At 67.9% G+C, this 24,007-nt stretch overlaps 1 pseudogene; it reads left to right on the top strand.

Moving 5' to 3' along the window:
• Positions 1 to 230: 230 nt before the first annotated feature.
• On the top strand, positions 231 to 22,999 carry LOC137363901 (uncharacterized; annotated as a pseudogene).
• The last annotated feature ends 1,008 nt before the right edge of the window (positions 23,000 to 24,007 follow it).

Here is a 24,007-nt window from a genome sequence, read left to right as displayed (position 1 = left end):
TTCGGCTCCTCTACAGTCCAGAATGAGTCGGCCCCCTCCGGCTCTACCGCCCAGAGTGAGTCGGCCCCCTCCGGCTCCTCTACCACCCAGAGTGAGTGGGCCCCCTCCGGCTCTACCGCCAAGAGTGAGTCGGAACCCACTGGCTCCTCTACCCTCAAAGTGAGTCGGCCCCCTCCTGCTCTACTGCCCAGAGTGAGTCGGCCCCCTCCGGCTCCTCCTCTGCCCAGAATATGTCGGCCCTCTCCGGCTCTACCGCCCAGAGTCAGTCGGCACCCTACGGCACCTCTACCGCCCAGTGTGAGACGGCCCCCTCCGGCTCTACCGCCCAGAGTGAGTCGGCCCCCTCAGGCTCCTCACCAGCCCTGAGTGAGTCGGCCCCCTCTGGCTCTGCCGCCTCGTGTGAGTCGGCCCCCTCCGGCTCTACCGCCCAGAGTGAGTCAGCCCCCTGCGGCTCCTCTACTGCCCAGAGTGAGTCGGCCCCATCCGGCTCTCCCGCCCAAAGTGAGTGGGCCCCCTCCGGCTCCTCTTCCGCCCAGAGTGTGTGGGCCCCCTCCGGCTCTACCGCCCAGAGTGAGTCGGAACCCACCGGCTCCTCTACCCCCAAAGTGAGTCAGCCACCTCCTGCTCTGCCGCCCAAAGTGAGTCGGCCCCCTCCGGCTCCTCTACCGCCCAGAATGAGACGGCCCCCTCCGGCTCTACCGCCCAGAGTCAGTCGGCACCCTACGGCACCTCTACCGCCCAGAGTGAGTCAGCCCCTTCCGGCTCTACCGCCCTGAGTGAGTCGGCCCACTCCGACTGCTCTACCGCCCAGAATGAGTCGGCCCCCTCCGGCTCTACCACCCAGAGTGAGAGTGCACCCTCTGGCACCTCTACCGCCCAGAGTGAGTCGGCCCCCTCCGGCTCCACTACCGTCCAGAGTGAGTCGGCCCCCTCCGGCTCTACCGCCCAGAGTGAGTCGGCCCCCTCCAGCTTCTCTACTGCCCAGAATGTGTCGGCGCCCTCCGGCTGCACAGCCCAGAGTGAGTCGGCCCCCTTCGGCTCCTCTACAGCCCAGAATGAGTCGGCCCCCTCCGGCACTACCGCCCAGAGTGAGTCGGCCCCCTCCGGCTCCTCTACCACCCAGAGTGAGTCGGCCCCCTCCGGCTCTACCGCCAAGAGTGAGTCGGAACCCACTGGCTCCTCTACCCTCAAAGTGAGTCGGCCCCCTCCTGCTCTACTGCCCAGAGTGAGTCGGCCCCCTCCGGCTCCTCTACCGCCCAGAGTGAGTCGGCCCCCTCCGGCTCAACCGCCCAAAGTGAGACGGCCCCCTCCGGCTCCTCTACTGCCCAGAATATGTCGGCCCCCTCCGGCTCTACCGCCCAGAGTCAGTCGGCACCCTACGGCACCTCTACCGCCCAGAGTGAGACGGCCCCCTCCGGCTCTACCGCCCAGAGTGAGTCGGCCCCCTCAGGCTCCTCACCAGCCCTGAGTGAGTCGGCCCCCTCTGGCTCTGCCGCCTCGTGTGAGTCGGCCCCCTCCGGCTCTACCGCCCAGAGTGAGTCAGCCCCCTACGGCTCCTCTACTGCCCAGAGTGAGTCGGCCCCATCCGGCTCTCCCGCCCAAAGTGAGTCGGCCCCCTCCGGCTCCTCTTCTGCCCAGAGTGAGTGGGCCCCCTCCGGCTCTACCGCCCAGAGTGAGTCGGAACCCACCGGCTCCTCTACCCCCAAAGTGAGTCAGCCACCTCCTGCTCTGCCGCCCAAAGTGAGTCGGCCCCCTCCGGCTCCTCTACCGCCCAGAATGAGACGGCCCCCTCCGGCTCTACCGCCCAGAGTCAGTCGGCACCCTACGGCACCTCTACCGCCCAGAGTGAGTCAGCCCCTTCCGGCTCTACCGCCCTGAGTGAGTCGGCCCACTCCGATTCCTCTACCGCCCAGAATGAGTCGGCCCCCTCCGGCTCTACCACCCAGCCTGAGAGTGCACCCTCTGGCACCTCTACCGCCCAGAGTGAGTCGGCCCCCTCCGGCTCCACTACCGTCCAGAGTGAGTCGGCCCCCTCCGGCTCTACCGCCCAGAGTGAGTCGGCCCCCTCCAGCTTCTCTGCTGCCCAGAATGTGTCGGCCCCCTCCGGCTCTACAGCCCAGAGTGTGACGGCACCCTCCGGCACCTCTACCTCCCAGAGAGAGTCGGCCCCCTCCGGCTCTACCGCCCAGAGTGAGTCGGCCCCCTCCTGCTCCTCTCCAGCCCTGAGTGAGACGGACCCCTCCGGCTCTACCGCCTAGTGTGAGTCCACCCCCTCCGTCTCTACCGCCCAGAGTGAGTCGGCCCCTTTCCGGCTCCTCTACCGCCCAGAATGATTCGGCCCCTTCCGGCTCTATCGCCCAGGGAGAGCGGCACCCTCCGGAACATCTACTGCTCAGAGTGAGTCGGCCCTATCCGGCTCGACCGCCCAGAGTGAGTCGGCCCCCTCCGGCTCCTCTACCGCCCTGAGTGAGTCGGACCCCTCCGGCTCTACCGCCTAGTGAGTCCACCCCCTCCATCTCTACCGCCCAGAGTGAGTCGGCCCCCTCCGGCTCCTCTACCGCCCAGAATGAGACGGCCCCCTCCGGCTCTACCGCCCAGAGTCAGTCGGCACCCTACGGCACCTCTACCGCCCAGAGTGAGTCAGCCCCTTCCGGCTCTACCGCCCTGAGTGAGTCGGCCCACTCCGGCTCCTCTACCGCCCAGAATGAGTCGGCCCCCTCCGGCTCTACCACCCAGAGTGAGAGTGCACCGTCTGGCACCTCTACCGCCCAGAGTGAGTCGGCCCCCTCCGGCTCCACTACCGTCCAGAGTGAGTCGGCCCCCTCCGGCTCTACCGCCCAGAGTGAGTCGGCCCCCTCCAGCTTCTCTACTGCCCAGAATGTGTCGGCCCCCTCCGGCTCTACAGCCCAGAGTTTGACGGCACCCTCCGGCACCTCTACCTCCCAGAGAGAGTCGGCCCCCTCCGGCTCTACCGCCCAGAGTGAGTCGGCCCCCTCCTGCTCCTCTCCAGCCCTGAGTGAGTCGGACCCCTCCGGCTCTACCGCCTAGTGTGAGTCCACCCCCTCCGTCTCTACCGCCCAGAGTGAGTCGGCCCCTTTCCGGCTCCTCTACCGCCCAGAATGATTCGGCCCCTTCCGGCTCTATCGCCCAGAGAGAGCGGCACCCTCCAGAACATCTACTGCTCAGAGTGAGTCGGCCCTATCCGGCTCGACCGCCCAGAGTGAGTCGGCCCCCTCCGGCTCCTCTACCGCCCTGAGTGAGTCGGACCCCTCCGGCTCTACCGCCTAGTGTGAGTCCACCCCCTCCATCTCGACCGCCCAGAGTGAGTCGGCCCCCTCCGGGCTCCTCTACCACCCAGAGTGAGACGGCCCCCTCCGGCACTACTGCCTAGAGTGAGTCGGCCCACTCCGGCTCCTCTACCGCCCAGAGTGAGTCGGCACCCACCGGCTCTACCGCCCAGAGTAAGTCAGCCCACTGCGGCTCCTCTACCGCCCAGAGTGAGTCGGCCCCCTCCGGCTCTACCGCCCAGAGTGAGTCGGCCCCCTCCGGCTCCTCTACCGCCCAGAGTGAGTGGGCCCCCTCCGGCTCTACCGCCCAGAGTGAGTTGGAACACACTGGCTCCTCTATCCCCAAAGTGAGTCGGCCCCCTCCTGCTCTACCGCCCAGAGTGAGTCGGCCCCCTCCGGCTCCTCTACCGCCCAGAGTGAGTCGGCCCCCTCCGGCTCAACCGCCCAAAGTGAGTCGGCCCCCTCGGGCTGCTCTACCGCCCAGAATATGTCGGCCCCCTCCGGCTCTACCGCCCAGAGTCAGTCGGCACCCTACGGCACCTCTACCGCCCAGAGTGAGTCGGCCCCCTCCGGCTCTACCGCCCAGAGTGAGTCGGCCCCCTCAGGCTCCTCTCCAGCCCTGAGTGAGTCGGCCCCCTCTGGCTCTACCGCCTAGTGTGAGTCGGCCCCCTCCGGCTCTACCGCCCAGAGTGAATCAGCCCCCTGCGGCTCCTCTACCGCCCAGAGTGAGTCGGCCCCATCCGGCTCTACCGCCCAAAGTGAGTCGGCCCCCTCCGGCTCCTCTACCGCCCAGAGTGAGTGGGCCCCCTCCGACTCTACCGCCCAGAGTGAGTCGGAACCCACTGGCTCCTCTACCTTAAAGTGAGTCAGCCCCCTTCTGCTCTACCGCCCAAAGTGAGTCGGCCCCCTCCGGCTCCTCTACCGCACAGAATGAGACGGCCCCCTCCGGCTCTACCGCCCAGAGTCAGTCGGCACCCTACGGCACCTCTACCGCCCAGAGTGAGTCAGCCCCCTCCGGCTCTACCGCCCTGAGTGAGTCGGCCCCCTCCGGCTCTCCCACCCAGAGTGAGAGTGCACCCTCTGGCACCTCTACCGCCCAGAGTGAGTCGGCCCCCTCCGGCTCCACTACCGTCCAGAGTGAGTCGGCCCCCTCCGGCTCTACCGCCCAGAGTGAGTCGGCCCCCTCCAGCTTCTCTACTGCCCAGAGTGAGTCGGCGCCCTCCGGCTCTACAGCCCAGAGTGAGTCGGCCCCCTCCGGCTCCTCTACAACCCAGAATGCGTCGGCCCCCTCCGACTCGACAGCCCAGAGTGTGTCGGCACCCTCCGGCACCTCTACCTCCCAGAGAGAGTCGGCCCCCTCCTGCTCTACCGCCCAGAGTGAGTCGGCCCCCTCCTGCTCCTCTCCAGCCCTGAGTGAGTCGGACCCCTCCGGCTCTACCGCCTAGTGTGAGTCCACCCCCTCCGTCTCTACCGCCCAGAGTGAGTCAGCCCCCTCCGGCTCCTCTACCGCCCAGAATGATTCGGCCCCTTCCGGCTCTATCGCCCAGAGAGAGTGGCACCCTCCGGAACATCTACCGCCCAGAGTGAGTCGGCCCTATCCGGCTCAACCGCCCAGAGAGAGTCGGCCCCCTCCGGCTCCTCTACCGCCGAGAATGATTCGGCCCCTTCCGGCTCTATCGCCCAGAGTGAGCGGCACTCTCCGGAACATCTACCGCCCAGAGTGAGTCGGCCCTATCCGGCTCTACCACCCACAGTGAGTCGGCCCCCTCCGGCTCCTCTACCGCCCTGAGTGAGTCGGACCCCTCCGGCTCTACCGCCTAGTGTGAGTCCACCCCCTCCGTCTCTACCGCCCAGAGTGAGTCGGCCCCCTCCGGGCTCCTCTACCACCCAGAGTGAGACGGCCCCCTCCGGCACTACTGCCTAGAGTGAGTCGGCCCCCTCCGGCTCCTCTACCGCCCAGAGTAAGTCAGCCCACTGCGGCTCCTCTACCGCCCAGAGTGAGTCGGCCCCCTCCGGCTCTACCGCCCAGAGTGAGTCGGCCCCCTCCGGCTCCTCTACCGCCCAGAGTGAATCGGCCCCCTCCGGCTCTACCGCCAAGAGTGAGTCGGAACCCACTGGCTACTCTATCCCCAAAGTGAGTCGGCCCCCTCCTGCTCTACCGCCCAGAGTGAGTCGGCCCCCTCCGGCTCCTCTACCGCCCAGAGTGAGTCGGCCCCCTCCGGCTCAACCGCCCAAAGTGAGTCGGCCCCCTCGGGCTCCTCTACCGCCCAGAATATGTCGGCCCCCTCCGGCTCTACCGCCCAGAGTCAGTCGGCACCCTACGGCACCTCTACCGCCCAGAGTGAGTCGGCCCCCTCCGGCTCTACCGCCCAGAGTGAGTCGGCCCCCTCAGGCTCCTCTCCACCCTGAGTGAGTCGGCCCCCTCTGGCTCTACCACCTAGTGTGAGTCGGCCCCCTCCGGCTCTACCGCCCAGAGTGAATCAGCCCCCTGCGGCTCCTCTACCGCCCAGAGTGAGTCGGCCCCATCCGGCTCTACAGCCCAAAGTGAGTCGGCCCCCTCCGGCTCTACCGCCCAGAGTGAGTCGGAACCCACCGGCTCCTCTACCCCCAAAGTGAGTCAGCCCCCTCCTGCTCTACCGCCCAAAGTGAGTCGGCCCCCTCCGGCTCCTCTACCGCCCAGAGTGAGTGGGCCCCCTCCGGCTCTACCGCCAAGAGGGAGTCGGAACCCACTGGCTCCTCTACCCCCAAAGTGAGTCGGCCCCCTCCTGCTCCACCGCCCAGAGTGAGTCGGCCCCCTCCGGCTCCTCTAACGCCCAGAGTGAGTCGGCCCCCTCCGGCTCAACCGCCTAAAGTGAGTCGGCCCCCTCCGGCTCCTCTACCACACAGAATATGTCGGCCCCCTCCGGCTCTACTGCCCAGAGTCAGTCGGCACCCTACGGCACCTCTACCGCCCAGATTGAGTCGGCCCCCTCCGGCTCTACCGCCCAGAGTGAGTCGGCCCCCTCAGGCTCCTCTCCAGCCCTGAGTGAGTCGGCCCCCTCTGGCTCTACCGCCTAGTGTGAGTCAGCCCCCTGCGGCTCCTCTACCGCCCAGAGTGAGTCGGCCCCATCCGGCTCTACCGCCCAGAGTCAGTCGGCACCCTACGGCACCTCTACCGCCCAGAGTGAGTCGGCCCCCTCCGGCTCTACCGCCCAGAGTGAGTCGGCCCCCTCAGGCTCCTCTCCAGCCCTGAGTGAGTCGGCCCCCTCTGGCTCTACCGCCTAGTGTGAGTCGGCTCCCACCGGCTCTACCGCCCAGAGTGAGTCAGCCCCCTGCGGCTCCTCTACCGCCAGAGTGAGTCGGCCCCATCCGGCTCTACCGCCCAAAGTGAGTCGGCCCTCTCCGGCTCCTCTACCGCCCAGAGTGAGTGGGCCCCCTCCGGCTCTACCGCCCAGAGTGAGTCGGAACCCACCGGCTCCTCTACCCCCAAAGTGAGTCAGCCCCTCCTGCTCTACCGCCCAAAGTGAGTCTGCCCCCTCCGGCTCCTCTACCGCCCAGAATGAGACGGCCCCCTCCGGCTCTACCGCCCAGAGTGAGTCAGCCCCCTCCGGCTCTACCGCCCTGAGTGAGTCGGCCCCCTCCGGCTCTACCACCCAGAGTGAGAGTGCACCCTCTGGCACCTATACCGCCCAGAGTGAGTCGGCCCCCTCCGGCTCCACTACCGTCCAGAGTGAGTCGGCCCCCTCTGGCTCTACTGCCCAGAGTGAGTCGGCCCCCTCCAGCTTCTCTACTGCCCAGAGTGAGTCGGCGCCCTCCGGCTCTACAGCCCAGAGTGAGTCGGCCCCCTCCGGCTCCTCTACAACCCAGAATGTGTCGGCCCCCTCCGGCTCTACAGCCCAGAGTGTGTCGGCACCCTCCGGCACCTCTACCTCCCAGAGATAGTCGGCCCGCTCCGGCTCTACCGCCCAGAGTGAGTCGGCCCCCTCCTGCTCCTCTCCAGCCCTGAGTGAGTCGAACCCCATCGGCTCTACCGCCTAGTGTGAGTCCACCCCCTCCGTCTCTACCGCCCAGAGTGAGTCGGCCCCCTCCGGCTCCTCTACCGCCCAGAATGATTCGGCCCCTTCCGGCTCTATCGCCCAGAGAGAGCTGCACCCTCCGGAACATCTACCGCCCAGAGTGAGTCGGCTCTATCCGGCTCAACCGCCCAGAGTGATTCGGCCACCTCCGGCTCCTCTACCGCCGAGAATGATTCGGCCCCTTCCGGCTCTATCGCCAAGAGTGAGCGGCACCCTCCGGAACATCTACCGCCCAGAGTGAGTCGGCCCTATCCGGCTCTACCACCCAGAGTGAGTCGGCCCCCTCCGACTCCTCTCCCGCCCAGAGTGAGTCGGCCCCCTCCGGCTTTACCGCCTAGAGTGAGTCGGCCACCTCCGGCTCTACCGCCCAGTGTGAGTCGGCCCCCTCCGGCACCTCTGCCGCCCAGAGTGAGTCGGCCCCCTCCGGCTCTACTGCCCAGAGTGAGTCGGCCCCCTCCGGCTCCTCTACCGCCCAGAGTGAGTCGGCACCCACCGGCTCCACCGCCCAGAGTGAGTCAGCCCCCTGCGGCTCCTCTACCGCCCAGAGTGAGTCGGCCCCCTCCGGCTCTACCGCCCAGAGTGAGTCGGCCCCCTCCGGCTCCTCTACCGCCCAGAGTGAGTGGGCCCCCTCCGGCTCTACCGCCAAGAGTGAGTCGGAACCCACTGGCTCCTCTACCCCCAAAGTGAGTCGGCCCCCTCCTGCTCTACCGCCCAGAGTGAGTCGGCCCCCTCCGGCTCCTCTACCACACAGAATATGTCGGCCCCCTCCGGCTCTACCGCCCAGAGTCAGTCGGCACCCTACGGCACCTCTACCGCCCTGATTGAGTCGGCCCCCTCCGGCTCTACCGCCCAGAGTGAGTCGGCCCCCTCAGGCTCCTCTCCAGCCCTGAGTGAGTCGGCCCCCTCTGGCTCTACCGCCTAGTGTGAGTCCGCCCCCTCCGGCTCCACCGCCCAGAGTGAGTCAGCCCCTGCGGCTACCTCACCGCGCAGAGTGAGTCGGCCCCATCCGGCTCTACCGCCAAAAGTGACTCGGCCCCCTCCGGCTCCTCTACCGCCCAGAGTGAGTGGGCCCCCTCCGGCTCTACCGCCCAGAGTGAGTCGGAACCCACCGGCTCCTCTACCCCAAAAGTGAGTCAGCCCCCTCCTGCTCGACCGCACAAAGTGAGTCGGCCCCCTCCGGCTCCTCTACCGCCCAGAATGAGACGGCCCCCTCCAGCTCTACCGCCCAGAGTCAGTCGGCACCCTATGGCACCTCTACCGCCCAGATTGAGTCGGCCCCCTCCGGCTCTACCGCCCAGAGTGAGTCGGCCCCCATCGGTTCCTCTCCAGCCCTGAGTGAGTCGGCCCCCTCTGGCTCTACCGCCTAGTGTGTGTCGGCCCCCTCCGGCTCTACCGCCCAGAGTGAGTCGGCCCCCTGCGGCTCCTCTCCCGCCCAGAGTGAGTCGGCCCCATCCGGCTCTACCGCCCAAAGTGAGTCGGCCCCCTCCGGCTCCTCTACCGCCCAGAGTGAGTGGGCCCCCTCCGGCTCTACCGCCCAGAGTGAGTCGGAACCCACCGTCTCCTCTACCCCCAAAGTGAGTCAGCCCCCTCCTGCTCTACCGCACAAAGTGAGTCGGCCCCCTCCGGCTCCTCTACCGCCCAGAATGAGACGGCCCCCTCCGGCTCTACCGCCCAGAGTCAGTCGGCACCCTATGGCACCTCTACCGCCCAGAGTGAGTCGGCCCCCTCCGGCTCTACCGCCCAGAGTGAGTCGGCCCCCACCGGTTCCTCTCCAGCCCTGAGTGAGTCGGCCCCCTCTGGCTCTACCGCCTAGTGTGAGTCGGCCCCCTCCGGCTCTACCGCCCAGAGTGAGTCGGCCCCCTCCGGCTCCTCTACCACCCAGAATGATTCGGCCCCTTAGGGCTCTACCGCCCAGTGTGAGACGGCACCCTCCGGAACATCTACCGCCCAGAGTGAGTCGGCCCTATCCGGCTCAACCGCCCAGAGTGAGTCGGCCCCCTCTGGCTCCTCTCCCACCCAGAGTGAGTCGGCCCCCTCTGGCTTTACCGCCTGGAGTGAGTCGGCCCCCTCCGGCTCTACCGCCCAGAGTGAGTCGGCCCACTCCGGCACCTCTGCCGCCCAGAGTGGGTCGGCCCCTCCTGCTCTACTGCCTGGAGTGAGTCGGCACCCTCCGGCTCCTCTGCTGCCCAGAGTGAGTCGGCCCCCACCGGCTCTACCGCCCAGAATGAGTCGGCCCCCTCCGGCTCCTCTACCACACAGAGTGAGTCGGCCCCCTCCTGCTCTACCACCCAGAGTGAGTCAGCACCCTGCGGCTCCTCTACCGCCCAGAGTAAGTCGGAACCCTGCGGCACTACCGCACAGAGTGAGTCGGCCCCCTCCTGCTCTACCGCCTAGTGTGAGTCGGCCCCCTCCGGCTCTACCGCCCAGAGTGAGTCAGCCCCCTGCGGCTCCTCTACCGCCCCGAGTGAGTCGGCCCCATCCGGCTCTACCGCCCAAAGTGAGTCGGCCCCCTCCGGCTCCTCTACCGCCCAGAGTGAGTGGGCCCCCTCCGGCTCTACCGCCCAGAGTGAGTCGGAACCCACCGGCTCCTCTACCCCCAAAGTGAGTCAGCCCCCTCCTGCTCTACCGCACAAAGTGAGTCGGCCCCCTCCGGCTCCTCTACCGCCCAGAATGAGACGGCCCCCTCCGGCTCTACCGCCCGGAGTCAGTCGGCACCCTATGGCTCCTCTACCGCCCAGAGTGAGTCGGCCCCATCCGGCTCTACCGCCCAAAGTGAGTCGGCCCCCTCCGGCTCCTCTACCGCCCAGAGTGAGTGGGCCCCCTCCGGCTCTACCGCCCAGAGTGAGTCGGAACCCACCGGCTCCTCTACCCCCAAAGTGAGTCAGCCCCCTCCTGCTCTACCGCACAAAGTGAGTCGGCCCCCTCCGGCTCCTCTACCGCCCAGAATGAGTCGGCCCCCTCCGGCTCTACCGCCCAGAGTGAGTCGGCCCCCACCGGTTCCTCTCCAGCACTGAGTGAGTCGGCCCCCTCTGGCTCTACCGCCTAGTGTGAGTCGGCCCCCTCCGGCTCTACCGCCCAGAGTGAGTCGGCCCCCTCCGGCTCCTCTACTACCCAGAATGATTCGGCCCCTTAGGGCTCTACCGCACAGTGTGAGACGGCACCCTCCGGAACATCTACCGCCCAGAGTGAGTCGGCCCTATCCGGCTCAACCGCCCAGAGTGAGTCGGCCCCCTCTGGCTCCACGCCCACCCAGAGTGAGTCGGCCCCCTCTGGCTTTACCGCCTGGAGTGAGTCGGCCCCCTCCGGCTCTACCGCCCAGAGTGTTCGGCCCACTCCGGCACCTCTGCCGCCCAGAGTGAGTCGGCCCCTCCTGCTCTACTGCCTAGAGTGAGTCGGCACCCTCCGGCTCCTCTGCTGCCCAGAGTGAGTCGGCCCCCACCGGCTCTACCGCCCAGAATGAGTCGGCCCCCTCCGGCTCCTCTACCACACAGAGTGAGTCGGCCCCCTCCTGCTCTACCACCCAGAGTGAGTCAGCACCCTGCGGCTCCTCTACCGCCCAGAGTAAGTCGGAACCCGGCGGCACTACCGCACAGAGTGAGTCGTCCCCCTCCTGCTCTACCGCCCTGAGTGAGTCGGCCCCCTGCGGCTCCTCTACCGCCCAGAGTGAGTCGGACCCCTCCGGCACTACCTCCCAGAGTGAGTCGGCCCCCTCCGTCTCCTCTACCGCACAGAGTGAGTCAGCCCCCTACGACTCTACCGCCCAGAGAGAGTCGGGCCCATCCGGCTTCTCTACCGCCCAGAGTGAGTCGGCCCCCTCCGGCTCTACCGCCCAGAGTTAGTCGGCACCCTCTGGCACCTCTACCGCCCAGCGTGAGTCGGCCCCCTCCGGCTCTACCGCCCAGAGTGAGTCGGCCCTCCCGGCTCTACCGCACAGAGTGAATCGGCCCCCTCCGGCTCCTCCATAGCCCAGAATGAGTCGGCCCCCTCCAGCTCTACCTCCCAGAGTGAGAAAGCATCCTCTGGCACCTCTGCCGCCCTGAGTGAGTCGGCCCCCTCCGGCCCCACTACTGCCCAGAGTGAGTCGGCACCCTCCGGCACCTCTGCCGCCCAGAGTGAGTCGGCCCCATCCGGCTCTACCGCCAAGAGTGAGTCGGAACCCACTGGCTCCTCTACCCCCAATGTGAGTCGGCCCCCTCCGGCTCCTCTACCGCCCAGAGTGAGTCAGCCCCCTCCGGCTCCTCTACCGCCCAGAATATGTCGGCCCCCTCCGGCTCTACCGTCCAGAGTCAGTCGGCACGCTACGGCACCTCTACCGCCCAGAGTGAGTCGGCGCCCTCCTGCTCTACCGCCCAGAGTGAGTCGGCCCCCTCCGGCTCCTCTACCGCCCAGAGTGAGTCAGCCACCTCCGGCTCCTCTACCGCCCAGAATATGTCGGCCCCCTCCGGCTCTACCGCCCTGAGTCAGTCGGCACGCTACGGCACCTCTACCGCCCAGAGTGAGTCGGCGCCCTCCGGCTCTACAGCCCAGAGTGAGTCAGCCCCCTCAGGCTCCTCTCCAGCCCTGAGTGAGTCGGCCCCCTCTGGCTCTACCGCCTAGTGTGAGTCGGCCCCGTCCGGCTCTACCGCCCAGAGTGAGTCAGCCCCCTGTGGCTCCTCTACCGCCCAGAGTGAGTCGGCCCCATCCGGCTCTACCGCCCAAAGTGAGTCGGCCCCCTCCGGCTCCTCTACCGCCCAGAGTGAGTTGGAACCCACCGGCTCCTCTACCCCCTAAGTGAGTCAGCCCCCTCCTGCTCTACCGCCCAAAGTGAGTCGGCCCCCTCCGGCTCCTCTACCGCCCAGAATGAGACGGCCCCCTCCGGCTCTACCGCCCAGAGTCAGTCAGCACCCTACGGCACCCCTACCGCCCAGAGTGAGTCAGCCCCCTCCGGCTCTACCGCCCTGTGTGAGTCGGCCCCCTCTGGCACCTCTACCGCCCAGAGTGTGTCGGCCCCCTCCGGCTCCACTACCGTCCAGAGTGAGTCGGCCCCCTCCGGCTCTACCGCCCAGAGAGAGTCGGCCCCCTCCAGCTTCTCTACTGCCCAGAGTGAGTCGGCGCCCTCCGGCTCTACAGCCCAGTGTGAGTCGGCCCCCTCCGGCTCCTCTACAACCCAGAATGTGTCGGCCCCCTCCGGCTCTACAGCCCAGAGTGTGTCGGCACCCTCCGGCACCTCTACCTCCCAGAGAGAGTCGGCCCCCTCCGGCTCTACCGCCCAGAGTGAGACGGACCCCTCCGGCTCCTCTCCAGCCCTGAGTGAGTCGGACCCCTCCGGCTCTACCGCCTAGTGTGAGTCCACCCCCTCCGGCTCTACCGCCCTGTGTGAGTCGGCCCACTCCGGCTCCTCTACCGCCCAGAATGAGTCGGCCCCTCCGGCTCTACCACCCAGAGTGAGAGTGCACCCTCTGGCACCTCTACCGCCCAGAGTGAGTCGGCCCCCTCCAGCTCCGCTACCGTCCAGAGTGAGTCGGCCCCCTCCGGCTCTACCGTTCAGAGTGAATCGGCCCTATCCGGCTCAACCACCCAGAGTGAGTCGGCACCCTCCGGCTCCTCTCCCGCCCAGAGTGAGTCGGCTCCCTCCGGCTTTACCGCCTAGAGTGAGTCGGCCACATCCGGCTCTACCGCCCAGTGTGAGTCGGCCCCCTCCGGCACCTCTGCCGCCCAGAGTGAGTCGGCCCCCTCCGGCTCTGCTGCCTAGAGTGAGTCGGCCCCCTCCGGCTCCTCTGCTGCCCAGAGTGAGTCGGCACCCACCGGCTCTACCGCCCAGAGTGAGTCAGCCCCCTCCGGCTCCTCTACCGCCCAGAGTGAGTCAGCCCCCTCCGGCTCCTCTACCGCCCAGAATATGTCGGCCCCCTCCGGCTCTACCGTCCAGAGTCAGTCGGCACGCTACGGCACCTCTACCGCCCAGAGTGAGTCGGCGCCCTCCTGCTCTACCGCCCAGAGTGAGTCGGCCCCCTCCGGCTCCTCTACCGCCCAGAGTGAGTCAGCCACCTCCGGCTCCTCTACCGCCCAGAATATGTCGGCCCCCTCCGGCTCTACCGCCCAGAGTCAGTCGGCACGCTACGGCACCTCTACCGCCCAGAGTGAGTCGGCGCCCTCCGGCTCTACCGCCCAGAGTGAGTCAGCCCCCTCAGGCTCCTCTCCAGCCCTGAGTGAGTCGGCCCCCTCTGGCTCTACCGCCTAGTGTGAGTCGGCCCCCTCCGGCTCTACCGCCCAGAGTGAGTCAGCCCCCTGTGGCTCCTCTACCGCCCAGAGTGAGTCGGCCCCATCCGGCTCTACCGCCCAAAGTGAGTCGGCCCCCTCCGGCTCCTCTACCGCCCAGAGTGAGTCGGAACCCACCGGCTCCTCTACCCCCAAAGTGAGTCAGCCCCCTCCTGCTCTACCGCCCAAAGTGAGTCGGCCCCCTCCGGCTCCTCTACCGCCCAGAATGAGACGGCCCCCTCCGGCTCTACCGCCCAGAGTCAATCGGCACCCTACGGCACCCCTACCGCCCAGAGTGAGTCAGCCCCCTCCGGCTCTACCGCCCTGTGTGAGTCGGCCCCCTCCGGCTCCTCTACCGCACAGAATGAGTCGGCCCCCTCCGGCTCTACCACCCAGAGTGAGAGTGCACCCTCTGGCACCTCTACCGCCCAGAGTGTGTCGGCCCCCTCCGGCTCCACTACCGTCCAGAGTGAGTCGGCCCCCTCCGGCTCTACCGCCCAGAGAGAGTCGGCCCCCTCCAGCTTCTCTACTGCCCAGAGTGAGTCGGCGCCCTCCGGCTCTACAGCCCAGTGTGAGTCGGCCCCCTCCGGCTCCTCTACAACCCAGAATGTGTCGGCCCCCTCCGGCTCTACAGCCCAGAGTGTGTCGGCATCCTCCGGCACCTCTACCTCCCAGAGAGAGTCGGCCCCCTCCGGCTCTACCGCCCAGAGTGAGTCGGCCCCCTCCAGCTCCTCTCCAGCCCTGAGTGAGTGGGCCCCCTCCGGCTCTACCGCCCAGAGTGAGTCGGAACCCACCGTCTCCTCTACCCCCAAAGTGAGTCAGCCCCCTCCTGCTCTACCGCACAAAGTGAGTCGGCCCCCTCCGGCTCCTCTACCGCCCAGAATGAGACGGCCCCCTCCGGCTCTACCGCCCAGAGTCAGTCGGCACCCTATGGCACCTCTACCGCCCAGAGTGAGTCGGCCCCCTCCGGCTCTACCGCCCAGAGTGAGTCGGCCCCCACCGGTTCCTCTCCAGCCCTGAGTGAGTCGGCCCCCTCTGGCTCTACCGCCTAGTGTGAGTCGGCCCCCTCCGGCTCTACCGCCCAGAGTGAGTCGGCCCCCTCCGGCTCCTCTACCACCCAGAATGATTCGGCCCCTTAGGGCTCTACCGCCCAGTGTGAGACGGCACCCTCCGGAACATCTACCGCCCAGAGTGAGTCGGCCCTATCCGGCTCAACCGCCCAGAGTGAGTCGGCCCCCTCTGGCTCCTCTCCCACCCAGAGTGAGTCGGCCCCCTCTGGCTTTACCGCCTGGAGTGAGTCGGCCCCCTCCGGCTCTACCGCCCAGAGTGAGTCGGCCCACTCCTGCTCTACCACCCAGAGTGAGTCAGCACCCTGCGGCTCCTCTACCGCCCAGAGTAAGTCGGAACCCTGCGGCACTACCGCACAGAGTGAGTCGGCCCCCTCCTGCTCTACCGCCTAGTGTGAGTCGGCCCCCTCCGGCTCTACCGCCCAGAGTGAGTCAGCCCCCTGCGGCTCCTCTACCGCCCCGAGTGAGTCGGCCCCATCCGGCTCTACCGCCCAAAGTGAGTCGGCCCCCTCCGGCTCCTCTACCGCCCAGAGTGAGTGGGCCCCCTCCGGCTCTACCGCCCAGAGTGAGTCGGAACCCACCGGCTCCTCTACCCCCAAAGTGAGTCAGCCCCCTCCTGCTCTACCGCACAAAGTGAGTCGGCCCCCTCCGGCTCCTCTACCGCCCAGAATGAGACGGCCCCCTCCGGCTCTACCGCCCAGAGTCAGTCGGCACCCTATGGCTCCTCTACCGCCCAGAGTGAGTCGGCCCCCTCCGGCTCTACCGCCCAGAGTGAGTCGGCCCCCACCGGTTCCTCTCCAGCACTGAGTGAGTCGGCCCCCTCTGGCTCTACCGCCTAGTGTGAGTCGGCCCCCTCCGGCTCTACCGCCCAGAGTGAGTCGGCCCCCTCCGGCTCCTCTACTACCCAGAATGATTCGGCCCCTTAGGGCTCTACCGCGCAGTGTGAGACGGCACCCTCCGGAACATCTACCGCCCAGAGTGAGTCGGCCCTATCCGGCTCAACCGCCCAGAGTGAGTCGGCCCCCTCTGGCTCCTCTCCCACCCAGAGTGAGTCGGCCCCCTCTGGCTTTACCGCCTGGAGTGAGTCGGCCCCCTCCGGCTCCACCCCCCAGAGTGTTCGGCCCACTCCGGCACCTCTGCCGCCCAGAGTGAGTCGGCCCCTCCTGCTCTACTGCCTAGAGTGAGTCGGCACCCTCCGGCTCCTCTGCTGCCCAGAGTGAGTCGGCCCCCACCGGCTCTACCGCCCAGAATGAGTCGGCCCCCTCCGGCTCCTCTACCACACAGAGTGAGTCGGCCCCCTCCTGCTCTACCACCCAGAGTGAGTCAGCACCCTGCGGCTCCTCTACCGCCCAGAGTAAGTCGGAACCCTGCGGCACTACCGCACAGAGTGAGTCGTCCCCCTCCTGCTCTACCGCCCTGAGTGAGTCGGCCCCCTGCGGCTCCTCTACCGCCCAGAGTGAGTCGGACCCCTCCGGCACTACCTCCCAGAGTGAGTCGGCCCCCTCCGTCTCCTCTACCGCACAGAGTGAGTCAGCCCCCTACGACTCTACCGCCCAGAGAGAGTCGGGCCCATCCGGCTTCTCTACCGCCCAGAGTGAGTCGGCCCCCTCCGGCTCTACCGCCCAGAGTTAGTCGGCACCCTCTGGCACCTCTACCGCCCAGCGTGAGTCGGCCCACTCCGGCTCTACCGCCCAGAGTGAGTCGGCCCTCCCGGCTCTACCGCACAGAGTGAATCGGCCCCCTCCGGCTCCTCCATAGCCCAGAATGAGTCGGCCCCCTCCAGCTCTACCTCCCAGAGTGAGAAAGCATCCTCTGGCACCTCTGCCGCCCTGAGTGAGTCGGCCCCCTCCGGCCCCACTACTGCCCAGAGTGAGTCGGCACCCTCCGGCACCTCTGCCGCCCAGAGTGAGTCGGCCCCATCCGGCTCTACCGCCAAGAGTGAGTCGGAACCCACTGGCTCCTCTACCCCCAATGTGAGTCGGCCCCCTCCGGCTCCTCTACCGCCCAGAGTGAGTCAGCCCCCTCCGGCTCCTCTACCGCCCAGAATATGTCGGCCCCCTCCGGCTCTACCGTCCAGAGTCAGTCGGCACGCTACGGCACCTCTACCGCCCAGAGTCAGTCGGCGCCCTCCTGCTCTACCGCCCAGAGTGAGTCGGCCCCCTCCGGCTCCTCTACCGCCCAGAGTGAGTCAGCCACCTCCGGCTCCTCTACCGCCCAGAATATGTCGGCCCCCTCCGGCTCTACCGCCCTGAGTCAGTCGGCACGCTACGGCACCTCTACCGCCCAGAGTGAGTCGGCGCCCTCCGGCTCTACCGCCCAGAGTGAGTCAGCCCCCTCAGGCTCCTCTCCAGCCCTGAGTGAGTCGGCCCCCTCTGGCTCTACCGCCTAGTGTGAGTCGGCCCCGTCCGGCTCTACCGCCCAGAGTGAGTCAGCCCCCTGTGGCTCCTCTACCGCCCAGAGTGAGTCGGCCCCATCCGGCTCTACCGCCCAAAGTGAGTCGGCCCCCTCCGGCTCCTCTACCGCCCAGAGTGAGTTGGAACCCACCGGCTCCTCTACCCCCTAAGTGAGTCAGCCCCCTCCTGCTCTACCGCCCAAAGTGAGTCGGCCCCCTCCGGCTCCTCTACCGCCCAGAATGAGACGGCCCCCTCCGGCTCTACCGCCCAGAGTCAGTCGGCACCCTACGGCACCCCTACCGCCCAGAGTGAGTCAGCCCCCTCCGGCTCTACCGCCCTGTGTGAGTCGGCCCCCTCCGGCTCCTCTACCGCACAGAATGAGTCGGCCCCCTCCGGCTCTACCACCCAGAGTGAGAGTGCACCCTCTGGCACCTCTACCGCCCAGAGTGTGTCGGCCCCCTCCGGCTCCACTACCGTCCAGAGTGAGTCGGCCCCCTCCGGCTCTACCGCCCAGAGAGAGTCGGCCCCCTCCAGCTTCTCTACTGCCCAGAGTGAGTCGGCGCCCTCCGGCTCTACAGCCCAGTGTGAGTCGGCCCCCTCCGGCTCCTCTACAACCCAGAATGTGTCGGCCCCCTCCGGCTCTACAGCCCAGAGTGTGTCGGCACCCTCCGGCACCTCTACCTCCCAGAGAGAGTCGGCCCCCTCCGGCTCTACCGCCCAGAGTGAGACGGACCCCTCCGGCTCCTCTCCAGCCCTGAGTGAGTCGGACCCCTCCGGCTCTACCGCCTAGTGTGAGTCCACCCCCTCCGGCTCTACCACCCTGTGTGAGTCGGCCCACTCCGGCTCCTCTACCGCCCAGAATGAGTCGGCCCCTCCGGCTCTACCACCCAGAGTGAGAGTGCACCCTCTGGCACCTCTACCGCCCAGAGTGAGTCGGCCCCCTCCAGCTCCGCTACCGTCCAGAGTGAGTCGGCCCCCTCCGGCTCTACCGTTCAGAGTGAATCGGCCCTATCCGGCTCAACCACCCAGAGTGAGTCGGCACCCTCCGGCTCCTCTCCCGCCCAGTGTGAGTCGGCCCCCTCCGGCACCTCTGCCGCCCAGAGTGAGTCGGCCCCCTCCGGCTCTGCTGCCTAGAGTGAGTCGGCCCCCTCCGGCTCCTCTGCTGCCCAGAGTGAGTCGGCACCCACCGGCTCTACCGCCCAGAGTGAGTCAGCCCCCTCCGGCTCCTCTACCGCCCAGAGTGAGTCAGCCCCCTCCGGCTCCTCTACCGCCCAGAATATGTCGGCCCCCTCCGGCTCTACCGTCCAGAGTCAGTCGGCACGCTACGGCACCTCTACCGCCCAGAGTGAGTCGGCGCCCTCCTGCTCTACCGCCCAGAGTGAGTCGGCCCCCTCCGGCTCCTCTACCGCCCAGAGTGAGTCAGCCACCTCCGGCTCCTCTACCGCCCAGAATATGTCGGCCCCCTCCGGCTCTACCGCCCAGAGTCAGTCGGCACGCTACGGCACCTCTACCGCCCAGAGTGAGTCGGCGCCCTCCGGCTCTACCGCCCAGAGTGAGTCAGCCCCCTCAGGCTCCTCTCCAGCCCTGAGTGAGTCGGCCCCCTCTGGCTCTACCGCCTAGTGTGAGTCGGCCCCCTCCGGCTCTACCGCCCAGAGTGAGTCAGCCCCCTGTGGCTCCTCTACCGCCCAGAGTGAGTCGGCCCCATCCGGCTCTACCGCCCAAAGTGAGTCGGCCCCCTCCGGCTCCTCTACCGCCCAGAGTGAGTCGGAACCCACCGGCTCCTCTACCCCCAAAGTGAGTCAGCCCCCTCCTGCTCTACCGCCCAAAGTGAGTCGGCCCCCTCCGGCTCCTCTACCGCCCAGAATGAGACGGCCCCCTCCGGCTCTACCGCCCAGAGTCAGTCGGCACCCTACGGCACCCCTACCGCCCAGAGTGAGTCAGCCCCCTCCGGCTCTACCGCCCTGTGTGAGTCGGCCCCCTCCGGCTCCTCTACCGCACAGAATGAGTCGGCCCCCTCCGGCTCTACCACCCAGAGTGAGAGTGCACCCTCTGGCACCTCTACCGCCCAGAGTGTGTCGGCCCCCTCCGGCTCCACTACCGTCCAGAGTGAGTCGGCCCCCTCCGGCTCTACCGCCCAGAGAGAGTCGGCCCCCTCCAGCTTCTCTACTGCCCAGAGTGAGTCGGCGCCCTCCGGCTCTACAGCCCAGTGTGAGTCGGCCCCCTCCGGCTCCTCTACAACCCAGAATGTGTCGGCCCCCTCCGGCTCTACAGCCCAGAGAGTGTCGGCATCCTCTGGCACCTCTACCTCCCAGAGAGAGTCGGCCCCCTCCGGCTCTACCGCCCAGAGTGAGTCGGCCCCCTCCGGCTCCTCTCCAGCCCTGAGTGAGTCGGACCCCTCCGGCTCTACCGCCTAGTGTGAGTCCACCCCCTCCGGCTCTACCGCCCTGTGTGAGTCGGCCCACTCCGGCTCCTCTACCGCCCAGAATGAATCGGCCCCTCCGGCTCTACCACCCAGAGTGAGAGTGCACCCTCTGGCACCTCTACCGCCCAGAGTGAGTCAGCCCCCTCCGGCTCCGCTACCGTCCAGAGTGAGTCGGCCCCCTCCGGCTCTACCGTTCAGAGTGAATCGGCCCTATCCGGCTCAACCACCCAGAGTGAGTCGGCACCCTCCGGCTCCTCTCCCGCCCAGAGTGAGTCGGCTCCCTCCGGCTTTACCGCCTAGAGTGAGTCGGCCACATCCGGCTCTACCGCCCAGTGTGAGTCGGCCCCCTCCGGCACCTCTGCCGCCAAGAGTGAGTCGGCCCCCTCCGGCTCTGCTGCCTAGAGTGAGTCGGCCCCCTCCGGCTCCTCTGCTGCCCAGAGTGAGTCGGCACCCACCGGCTCTACCGCCCAGAGTGAGTCAGCCCCCTGCGGCTCCTCTACCGCCCAGAGTGAGTCGGCCCCCTCCGGCTCTACCGCCCAGAGTGAGTCGGCCCCCTCCGGCTCCTCTACCGCCCAGAGTGAGTGGGCCCCCTCCGGCTCTACCACCAAGAGTGAGTCGGAACCCACTGGCTGCTCTACCCCCAAAGTGAGTCGGCCCCCTCCGGCTCCTCTGCTGCCCAGAGTGAGTCGGCACCCACCGGCTCTACCGCCCAGAGTGAGTCGGCCCCCTCCGGCTCCTCTGCCGCCCAGAGTGAGTCGGCCCCCTCCGGCTCAACCGCCCAAAGTGAGTCGGCCCTCTCCGGCTCCTCTACCACCCAGAATATGTCGGCCCCCTCCGGCTCTCCCGCCCAGAGTCATTCGGCACCCTACGGCACCTCTACCGCCCAGAGTGAGTTGGCCCCCTCCGGCTCTACCACCCAGAGTGAGTCGGCTCCCTCAGGCTCCTCTCCAGCCCTGAGTGAGTCGGCCCCCTCTGGCTCTACCGCCTAGTGTGAGTCGGCCCCCTCCGGCTCTACCGCCCAGAGTGAGTCAGCCCCTTGCGGCTCCTCTACCGCCCAGAGTGAGTCGGCCCCATCCGGCTCTACCGCCCAAAGTGAGTCGGCCCCCTCCGGCTCCTCTACCGCCCAGAGTGAGTGGGCCCCCTCCGGCTCTACCGCCCACAGTGAGTCGGAACCCACCAGCTCCTCTACCCCCAAAGTGAGTCAGCCCCCTCCTGCTCTACCGCACAAAGTGAGTCGGCCCCCTCCTGCTCCTCTGCCACCCAGAATGAGACGGCCCCCTCTGGCTCTATTGCCCAGAGGTTGTCGGACCCCTCCGGCTCTACCGCCCAGAGTGAGTAGGCCACCTCCGGCTCCTCTCCAGCCCTGAGTGAGTCGGCCACCTCCGGCTCCTCTACCGCCCAGAATGATTCGGCCCCTTACGGCTCTACCGCCCAGTATGAGACGGCACCCTCCGGAACATCTACCGCCCAGAGTGAGTCGGCCCTATCCGGCTCAACCGCCCAGAGTGAGTCGGCCCCTTCTGGCTCCTCTCCCTCCCAGAGTGAGTCGGTCCCCTCCGGCTTTACCGCCTAGAGTGAGTCGGCCCCCTCCGGCACCTCTGCCGCCCAATGTGAGTCGGCCCCTCCTGCTCTACAGCCTAGTGTGAGTCGGCCCCCTCCGGCTCCTCTACTGCCCAGAGTGAGTCGGCCCCCACCGGCTCTACCGCCCAGAGTGAGTCGGCCCCCTCCGGCTCCTCTACCGCACAGAGTGAGTCGGCCCCTCCTGCTCTACCGCCCAGAGTGAGTCGGCACCCTGCGGCTCCTCTACCGCCCAGAGTGAGTCGGAACCCTGCGGCAATACCGCACAGAGTGAGTCGGTCCCCTCCTGCTCTTCCGCCCAGAGTGAATCGTCCCCCTCCGGCTCCTCTACCACCCAGAATGAGACGGCCCCCTCTGGCTCTACCGCCCAGAGTCAGTCGGCACCCTACGGCACCTCTACCGCCCAGAGTAAGTCGGCCCCCTCCGGCTCTACCGCCCAGAGTGAGTCGGCCCCCTCCGGCTCCTCTCCAGCCCTGAGCGAGTCGGCCCCCTCTGGTTCTACCGCCTAGTGTGAGTCGGCCCCCTCCGGCTCTACCGCCCAGAGTGAGTCGGCCCCCTCCAGCTCCTCTACCGCCCAGAATGATTCGGCCCCTTACGGCTCTACCGCCCAGTGTGAGACGGCACCCTCCGGAACATCTACCGCCCAGAGTGAGTCGGACCCCTCTGGCTCCTCTCCCTCCCAGAGTGAGTCGGACCCCTCCAGCTTTACCGCCTAGAGTGAGTCGGCCCCCTCCGGCTCTACCGCCCAGAGTGAGTCGGCCCCCTCCGGCACCTCTGCCGCCCAATGTGAGTCGGCCCCTCCTGCTCTACCGCCCAGAGTGAGTCGGCACCCTGCGGCTCCTCTACCGCCCACAGTGAGTCGGAACCCTGCGGCACTACCGCACAGAGTGAGTCGGCCCCCTGCGGCTCCTCTACCGCCCAGAGTGAGTCGGAACCCTCCGGCACTACCTCCCAGAGTGAGTCGGCCCCCTCCGTCTCCTCTACCGCACAGAGTGAGTCAGCCCCCTACGACTCTACCGCCCAGAGAGAGTCGGACCCCTCCGGCTCCTCTACCGCCCAGAGTGAGTCAGCCCCCTCCGGCTCTACCGCCCTGAGTGAGTCGGCCTCCACCGGCTCCTGTCCTGCCCAGAGTGAGTCGGACCCCTCCGGCTCTAACGCCCAGAGTGAGTCGGCACCCTCTGGCACCTCTACCGCCCAGCGTGAGTCGGCCCCCTCCGGCTCTACCGCCCAGAGTGAGTCGGCCCCCTCCGGATCTACCGCCCAGGGTGAGTCGGCCCACGCCGGCTCCTCTGTCGCCCATAGTTAGTCGGCCTTCTCCGGATCCACCGCCCAGTGTGTGTCGGCTCCCTCCGGCTCCTGTACCGCCCAGCGTGAGTCGGCCCCCTCCGGCTCTACCGCCCAGAGTGAGTCGGCCCACTCCGGCTCCTCTATAGCCCAGAATGAGTCGGCCCCCTCCAGCTCTACCTCCCAGAGTGAGACGGCATCCTCTGGCACCTCTGCTGCCCTGAGTGAGTCGGCCCCCTCCGGCCCCACTACCGCCCAGAGTGAGTCGGCCCCCTCCGGCACCTCTGCCGCCCAGAGTGAGTCGGCCCCATCCGGCTCTACTGCCTAGAGTGAGTCGGCCCCCTCCGGCTCCTCTACCGCAAAGATTGAGTCGGCCCCCTCCGGCTCCTCTACCGCCCAGAGTGAGTCGGCCCCCTCCGGCTCAACCGCCCAAAGTGAGTCGGCCCCCTCCGGCTCCTCTACCGCCCAGAATATGTCGGCCCCCTCCGGCTCTACCGCCCAGAGTCAGTCGGCACCCTACGGCACCTCTACCGCCCAGAGTGAGTCGGCCCCCTCCGGCTCTACCACCCAGAGTGAGTCGGCCCCCTCCGGCTCCTCTCCAGCCCTGAGTGAGTCGGCCCCCTCTGGCTCTACCGCCTAGTGTGAGTCGGCCCCCTCCAGCTCTACCGCCCAGAGTGAGTCAGCCCCCTGCGGCTCCTCTACCGCCCAGAGTGAGTCGGCCCCCTCCGGCTCTACCGCCCAGAGTGAGTCGGCCCCCTCCGGCTCCTCTACCGCCCAGAGTGAGTGTGCCCCCTCCGGCTCTACCGCCCAGAGTGAGTCGGAACCCACCGGCTCCTCTACCCCCAAAGTGAGTCAGCCCCCTCCTGCTCTACCGCCCAAAGTGAGTCGGCCCCCTCCGGCTCATCTACCGCCCAGAATGAGTCGGCCCCCTTCGGCTCTACCGCCCAGACTCAGTCGGCACCCTACGGCACCTCTACCGCCCAGGGTGAGTCGGCACCCTCCGGCTCTACCGCCCAGAGTGAGTCGGCCCCCTGCGGCTCCTCTCCAGCCCTGAGTGAGTCGGCCCCCTCTGGCTCTACCGCCTAGTGTGAGTCGGCCCCCTCTGGCTCCACCGCCCAGAGTGAGTCGGCCCCCTCCGACTCCTCTACCACCCAGAATGATTCGGCACCTTCCGGCTCTACCGCCCAGAGTGAGTCGGCCCCCTCTGGCTCCTCTCCCGCCCAGAGTGAGTTGGCCCCCTCTGGCTTTACCGCCTAGAGTGAGTCGGCCACCTCCGGCTCTACCGCCCAGAGTGAGTCGGCCCCCTCCGGCACCTCTGCCTCCCAGAGTGAGTCGGCCCCTCCTGCTCTACTGCCTAGAGTGAGTCGGCCCCCTCCGTCTCCTCTGCTGCCCAGAGTAAGTCGGCCCCCACCGGCTCTACCACCCAGAGTGAGTCGGCCCCCTCCGGCTCCTCTACCGCACAGAGCGAGTCGGCCCCCTCCTGCTCTACCGCCCAGAGTGAGTCGGCCCCCTGCGGCTCCTCTACCGCCCAGAGTGAGTCGGAACCCTGCGGCACTACTGCACAGAGTGAGTCGGCCACCTCCTGCTCTACCGCCCAGAGTGAGTTGGCCCCCTGCGGCTCCTCTACCGCCCAGAGTGAGTCGGACCCCTCCGGCACTACCGCCCAGAGTGAGTCGGCCCCCTCAGG

The sequence above is a fragment of the Heterodontus francisci genome, unplaced genomic scaffold (genome assembly GCF_036365525.1).
Source record: "Heterodontus francisci isolate sHetFra1 unplaced genomic scaffold, sHetFra1.hap1 HAP1_SCAFFOLD_261, whole genome shotgun sequence".
NCBI lineage: Eukaryota > Metazoa > Chordata > Chondrichthyes > Heterodontiformes > Heterodontidae > Heterodontus > Heterodontus francisci.
The sequence above is the reverse complement of the archived record's forward strand: the minus strand, read 5'-3'. Positions and strand labels throughout refer to the sequence as shown.